We start from the raw sequence: 7,045 nt of genomic DNA on the forward strand, positions 1-7,045 counted from the left end.
TGCACCTTGACCTCCGATGTCCGTGTGCACTGCCGTCGTGCTGTTTGTCGTTTGTCGTATGTATCGCTGTCAAGGGTGCCGTTGTCGATGTTGTTGTTGTCGACGCTGTCGTCTGTTCTCTCTTCTCGGCCGGCTGTGACGTGGACGTTGACGACGACGACGACGAGACGGAATCGATGGCGACCACGATGACGACGACCTCGGCGAGTTCAGTCTGCACCTTGACCCTCGATGTCCGTGTGCACTGCCGTCGTGCTGCTTGTCGTTTGTCGTATGTATCGCTGTCAAGGGTGCCGTTGTCGTTGTTGTTGTCGACGTTGGTCGCTTTCGTTCTTTGAGTCTCGGTCTCGGTCCAAGTCAGGGGAGAAACAAAAAAGAGGCCATCAGCGCGGGCAGCGCGCTTCTACTGACGGCGAACCCCCTCGAAAAATAAATAAACACGTGCCCGTCGTTGTAGTTGTCTGTCTTATGTCGGTCGGTCGGTCGGTCGGTCTGTCGTTCTGTCGAAACAAAGTCCCAAATTCCAACGATACCTGGTTGATCCTGCCAGTAGTCATATGCTTGTCTCAAAGCTTAAGCCATGCAAGTGTAAGTTCACGCCACGCATTAGAACGGGCGAAACCGCGAATGGCTCAGGAACCGGACCTAATCCTCGGGACCGTATTCCTCCTCGGAGGCGATGGATAACTGTGGCAATTCTAGAGCTAATACATGTGACACAGGCCGCGATCGGTCGGCGCGCCGTCGTCGCCACGCCTCGCGCGCTGGCACCCGCGTCGGCCGTTCCGGGTCGCGGCGCTACATATTAGACTGAGACCGATGCGCGTCATTCCGTCCTCCCGTCGTCGGCGTTCCCGCTCGCGGGTCCGTTCGGTGGCGGGGCTCATAGGGCGGCGCGCTCCGCTTTGGTGACTCTGGATAACTCACTGGTCGATCGCACGAGCTTTCACGCCCGGCGACGGGTCTCTCGAGGGTCCGCCCTATCAACTGTCGACGGTCGGTTAAGTGCCTACCGTGGTTACTACGGGTAACGGGGAATCGGGGTTCGATTCCGGAGAGGGAGCATGCGAAACGGCTACCACATCCAAGGAAGGCAGCAGGCGCGCAAATTACCCACTCCCGGCACGGGGAGGTAGTGACGAAAAATAACGACGCGGGACTCTGTCGAGGCCCCGCGATCGGAATGAGTACACTTCAAATCCGTTAACGAGGACCAACCGGAGGGCAAGTCTGGTGCCAGCAGCCGCGGTAATTCCAGCTCCGGTAGCGTATATTAAAGTTGTTGCGGTTAAAAAGCTCGTAGTCCGAACTCGGGTTCGTGGTCGCGCAAGCGGCCCCGGGGCGGCGGCGCCATCGTCCGTCGTTGACTTTGGTCGTCCGTTCGCATTCCCGGCCCTTTCCGCCGGTGTCAACCGCTAGCATACCCGCCACGCGGTCCTGCCGGCGAGGTGGACGAGGAGGTCGTGATCGGGATCCGGGAAAAAAAAAACAAGTGGTCGTCGGTTCGGTTCCGGGAGTAGTCTAACGGGGGGGTGCTACGTGTGTGTGTTTGGGTGCGTTCATTCGCATCCCCGCACTCTGACCCCCGCGCTTCTCTCCCTCTCCCTTTCCGCGCGTTCCTCTTTTTTTTGAACCCCCCGGTCCGCTCCGAGTCCCTGCTTCTGTGTCTTGTCTGCGCGCGTGTTGCGGTCGGCGGTTTCTCCTCCAAGGGTGCTCTTAACCGAGTGTCCGCGGCGGCCGGTACGTTCACTTTAAAAAAATTAGAGTGCTCAGAGCGGGCTGTTCAAGCTTGCATACGATAAGCATGGAATGATGGAAGAGGGCCTCGTCTACGTCTGGTCGGTCTCCGTCTACGGCGAGGCAATGATCGAAGGGAGCGGTCGGGGCCACTCGTATTGCGACGTTAGAGGTGAAATTCTTGGATCGTCGCAAGACGAACTGCAGCGATGGCGTGTGGCAAGCACGTTTCCTCGATCAAGAGCGAAAGTCGGAGGTTCGAAGACGATCAGATACCGTCGTTGTTCCGACCGTAAACGATGCCGACCGGCGATCCGCCGGCGTTCGCTTCCATGACCCGGCGGGTAGCCTGCGGGAAACCAGAGTTCGGTTCCGGGGGGAGTATGGTTGCAAGCTGAAACTTAAAGGAATTGACGGAAGGGCACCACCAGGAGTGGAGCCTGCGGCTTAATTTGACTCAACACGGGAAAAACTCACCCGGTCCGGACACCGGTAGGATTGACAGATCGATAGCTCTTTCTCGATTCGGTGGGTGGTGGTGCATGGCCGTTCTTAGTTGGTGGAGCGATCCGTCTGGTTGATTCCGATAACGAACGAGACTCCGGCCTGCTAACTAGTGCGCCGATGTCAGTGATTTTTACGGCGGGCTCGGCGTCCTCCGTGGCGCTCGGGTCCGGGTCGGTTTTCTCACGCACTTCTTAGAGGGACGGGTGGCAGAAAGCCACACGAGGCGGAGCGATAACAGGTCTGTGATGCCCTTAGATGTCCGGGGCCGCACGCGCGCTACACTGGAGGTATCAGCGGGACTTCGCCCCGGCCCGAGAGGGGTGGGAAACCTCTGAACCACCTCCCGTGATAGGGATCGGGGCCTGTAACCAACCCCGTGAACGAGGAATTCCCGGTAGGCGCGGGTCAACAGCCCGCGTCGATCACGTCCCCTGCCCTTTGTACACACCGCCCGTCGCTACTACCGAACGAACGGTCCGGTGAGGTCCTCGGATCTGGCCGACGACGCCGCCGGGCAGTGCGCGACGTGTCCGTCACGACACTCGTGCATCTACGCCTCGGCGTTCGATGCCTGGAGAAGACGACCGAACCCGATCGTTTTAGAGGAAGTAAAAGTCGTAACAAGGTTTCCGTAGGTGAACCTGCGGAAGGATCATTACCGTTTTCCCGTTCGAGACTGGTTTGTTGTTTTCCGGCCTACCTCCTCTGTCTGTCGGCGTCAACGCCTCGAATGCGCGCAAACAAACCTATAAAAGGCGGAGCGAGAGATAGATTTGTGGTGACGCGGAGGTTTTTAAAGCCCCAGCTCTTCTTGCTTGCTTCCGCGTCTTACCACCTGTTTGTTTTTTCGCCCACCGCAAGTGATGGCCGCTTCTTCTTTGCCTTGTCGCCGCTTTATCGTTTTTTGTTTTTTTGCAGCCGCTGTGCCACCGCCGCTAGCTAAAACAAACTACTCGCGACATTGCAATGCCGTCACGCCTCCTCGCACAGACCTCCTCGCACACTACTAAATCTATATAAACAAAAACTAATATAAAAAAACCCAAGTGCTGAACCCTGGACGGGGGATCACTCGGCTCGTCCGTCGATGAAGAGCGCGGCCAGCCGCGAGAACTGATGCGAATTGCAGGACTCAGTGAACATCGACACCTCGAACGCACATTGCGGCCCCGAGATCCCTTGTCTCGGGGCCACGTCCGGTCGAGAGGCGGAACGTTACATGTCTTTCTCCGTTAACGAAACGACATCTTGCCGTCCCCGTGCCCGCCCGGTCCTCGGCACGGTGGTAACCGGGACGTCGCAGGAGCGAGTGACGAGGGGGAAGAAAAATAAAAAAAGAATTGACTCCTTTCAATGTCTTTTTTTTTTTTTAAAAACCCTCTCCGGCCTCCTCCTTCGTCTCCCGCTGGCAGACCGCGGAGTCTTTTCCCTTTTCGACCGCGTGAAGAAACACTGTGGAGGAGGAGCAGGAGGAGTCTGTCCGAAAGCAGCCGAAGGGAGAACAAAACAAAAAAAAAGCACCGACCTAACCGACTGCCGACGTAAGCGCCGCCTGCTCGTCTCGCTCTCTGCCTCATGAAGGTGTCTCTCAGCGACGCCTCGAGCAGCGCGACGAGCACGGCCGTCGCACCGTAAAAAGGTGGCCGCGTCGTAGGCAACGTCGGATGGGGAGGACCCAGGCTTTTTTTTAATTGTTGGCTTCTTCATTTTCGGTCGGACGGGCGCTATATCGGCCAGCCGTCGTCACACGGAGGGTACCGATCGAGATTCCTCTCCTCCAAACACCACACTCTACTAAAAACCGCCGCCCTCGGCTCGGACGAGACGACCCGCTGAACTTAAGCATATCGCTAAGCGGAGGAAAAGAAACCAACCGGGATTCCCTTAGTAACGGCGAGTGAACCGGGAGAAGCCCAACGCCGAATCCCGTCGCAAGTTAAAGGCTTCGGGACGTGTGGCGCATGGGTCGAAGGCAGCCGTTCGTTTTCGTCTCGCATAGTTCGGAGTTCCCTCGATCGGGGCCGCCCGCGGCGGGTGCCAGGCCCATTCGGTGCGGACGGCGAGCGACGGCCTTCGATCCGAGAGTCGGGTTGCTTGGGAACGCAGCCCAAATCGGGTGGTAAGCTCCATCCAAGGCTAAATACCGGGACGAGTCCGATAGTCGACAAGTACCGTGAGGGAAAGTTGAAAAGAACTTTGGAGAGAGAGTTCAAGAGAACGTGAAACCGCCCAGGGGTAAACGGGTGGGACCGCTCACCGCGATCGCGGGGGGACTCAGTCCGGTGCTGCCTAGGCTCGAGCCCAAACTCGATGTGTGTTCTTGAAAGAGAGGCCGTCGCGGCACAGGTCGTCGTTCGTCGTGTCCGCGGGGGACTCGTTCCCCGCGGTTCCAGCTTTTGTGCCCGCGTCGCCGACGAAGGAGACGGGCCGCGTGGATAGCGGGAAGGGAAACGTGGTGACGACCGCGGCGTCGGTAGGTGGCTGCGTCGGTTGGCTGCGACGGAGGGGACTCGTCCTCTCGATCGCTGCTGCCGCCGGGCCCTAACCCGCCGCATCCGTCGCCGCCGCTTCTTCTTTCCTCCTGCTCCCTCCGCGCGCGACTCCGCTGCACCCGTCCCCTTCATCATCGCTCGGCGTAATCATGGCGCGGGCGCTTCGGCGCGACCTCCGCGCGGCCGGCACCGGACGCACTTCCCCTCCGGTCCGTCGTCGCGACCCGTTCCCGGCGTGCAGGTCGAACACGCGGGTTTTTTTCCGTAGGCGGCAGGCGTTTCATCACCCTGAAAACCCCCGTCTTCCCACCTTGTGAAGTCGGGGGCCACCGGCCGTCGGGCCCGCGAACGTAACTGCCCCTTTCTGCCGGGAACGGAGGAAATCTGACACGATCCGTTACACGTGGCGAGCCGGTCCGTTTTGATCCCGCCGGAAGTCGCGTGCGGGCGACGCACTCTGTGTGTCGCTCCTTAGGCGCCCCACCGTCTCGGGCGCGTGCGCGATGAGAGGCGGGATAGGACTGGCGCGGCCTCGCCGTCACGCACCTCGCCGACGTTTCGGGTTCTTGTCGGGGGCAACCCCGCCCGCGCCCGTTTCCGTTTCCGGAGAGGTCGCTCGGCGACGCTTTTTTACTCGAGCCGCCCGCCACCCCGGGTCAGCGACGTGCATCGGCAACCCACCCGACCCGTCTTGAAACACGGACCGAGGAGTCCTGGCCGTTCGCGAGTCGTAGGGGCCACCTCTGACTAACCCCGAAGGCGAAGCGAAAGCGAGAGAGCGTGTAGGAGGGCGTCGATCGGGAGAGGTGTCGTGGCAAAGTCGTCCCGGGGGTCGTCGGGGGGTGTCGTCGGGTCTCGTGCCGTCGTCTTCTCCTCGCCTCACCCGCCTCCGAGCCGTGCCCGATCCCGCCGGCGCGGCGTTTTCGGCCTTCCGCCGTCGCTGCTGCGGTGCCCGCAACTTTTCCTTTTTTCTCTCTTCCCGAGAGAGATAGGAGAGGGAAGGCTCGTGGCTGACGTGCGGTTGTTTTTCCCCTCCTCCCCGAGAGGGGACCGGCGCATCATCCAAAAAGGGGAATTGCCGGGCGCCAGCTTCCATATCCTCCTTCCGCCCATCGGTGAGATTCCCGCGGCTTGAACTAGTCCTATTTTGTCGTCGAGTTTAGGCGCTGCGCGCGGGCGCATCACCCCCGGGTCGGTTTCCCCTTTTTCCGAGTACGACTCGGCCGACTCTGGCGTAGCGAGCGACCAGGGACCCGAAAGATGGCGATCCACGCCCGGTCGGGATGAAGCCAGAGGAAACTCTGGTGAAAGTCCGAAGCGCCTCTGACGTGCAAATCGATCGTCGGAACCGGGTGTAGGGGCGAAAGACCAATCGAGCCGTCTAGTAGCTGGTTCCCTCCGAAGTTTCCCTCAGGATAGCTGGCGCTCGATCGTCGCAATTCCATCCGGTAAAGCGAACGATTGGAGGCCCCGGGGCCGTTCACGGCCTCGACCTACTCTCGAACTCGGAACGGGTGGAACGGGCCGACTCTCCCGAACGACGGAGCCGACCCATCCGGCCGCCGCCGCCAGCACGCTTCGCTGGGCGGTTGGTCACCTCGAATGCGAGTGCCAAGTGGGCCACTTTTGGTAAGCAGAACTGGCGCTGTGGGATGAACCAAACGTCCGGCTAAGGTGCCTAACGCGACGCCCATGAGATCCCCGAAAGGGTGTCGGTCGATATAGACAGCAGGACGGTGGCCACGGAAGTCGGAATCCGCTAAGGAGTGTGTAACAACTCACCTGCCGAATCGACCGGCCCCGAAAATGGATGGCGCTGGAGCGACGGACCGATGCCGGACCGTCGCGGCGAGGAGCGATGAACTTTCGCGCCGAAACGATGCCGCGACGAGTAGGAGGGCGCCGCGGCGAGCACGGAAGCCTAGGGCGCGAGCCCGGGTGGAGCCGACCGCGGGTGCAGATCTCGGTGGTAGTAGCAAATATTCGAACGAGACCTTCGAAGACCGAAGTGGAGAAGGGTTCCGTGCCAACGGCGGTCGAGCACGGGTCAGTCGGTCCTAAGACGCGGGCGAAAGTCTTCCCGAAAGGCGCCGGATCCGTTATGAAAGTGAAAGCGATCGAATCGAATCGAATCAAAAGCCCAAACAAAAACAAAGCGGCCGGCCTCCCGTCGAAAGGGAATCGGGTTAATATTCCCGAACCCGGACTCGGAGAGGGCCCGGGGGTGGCGACGCTGTCGGCAGCGATGTCGGCGGCGCCCGTCGCTTCCCGGGCGAAACCGCGGTGACGCAAGCGAGCCCGGAGACGTC

The 7,045-nt window shown here is 60.5% G+C and overlaps 2 non-coding genes and 1 pseudogene across 2 annotated transcripts in view; all 3 read left to right on the forward strand.

Annotated features, from left to right (window-relative positions):
• Positions 1–530: 530 nt before the first annotated feature.
• Positions 531–2,902, forward strand: LOC145274853 (small subunit ribosomal RNA; annotated as a pseudogene).
• A 394-nt stretch (positions 2,903–3,296) lies between these two features.
• On the forward strand, positions 3,297–3,454 carry LOC145274866 (5.8S ribosomal RNA). The gene has a single exon (XR_013866981.1). It is a non-coding gene; the product is annotated as a 5.8S ribosomal RNA (ribosomal RNA).
• Positions 3,455–4,049: 595 nt separating this feature from the next.
• Positions 4,050–7,045, forward strand: part of LOC145274860 (large subunit ribosomal RNA) — a 5,719-nt gene continuing 2,723 nt past the window's right edge. The window contains exon 1 of the ribosomal RNA XR_013866975.1: positions 4,050–7,045. This exon is cut by the window's right edge and continues 2,723 nt beyond it. This is a non-coding gene — a ribosomal RNA (large subunit ribosomal RNA).

Source organism: Euprymna scolopes, unplaced genomic scaffold, assembly GCF_053919585.1.
Source record: "Euprymna scolopes isolate OS-2025 unplaced genomic scaffold, ASM5391958v1 sca49, whole genome shotgun sequence".
Taxonomy (NCBI): Eukaryota; Metazoa; Mollusca; class Cephalopoda; order Sepiida; family Sepiolidae; genus Euprymna; species Euprymna scolopes.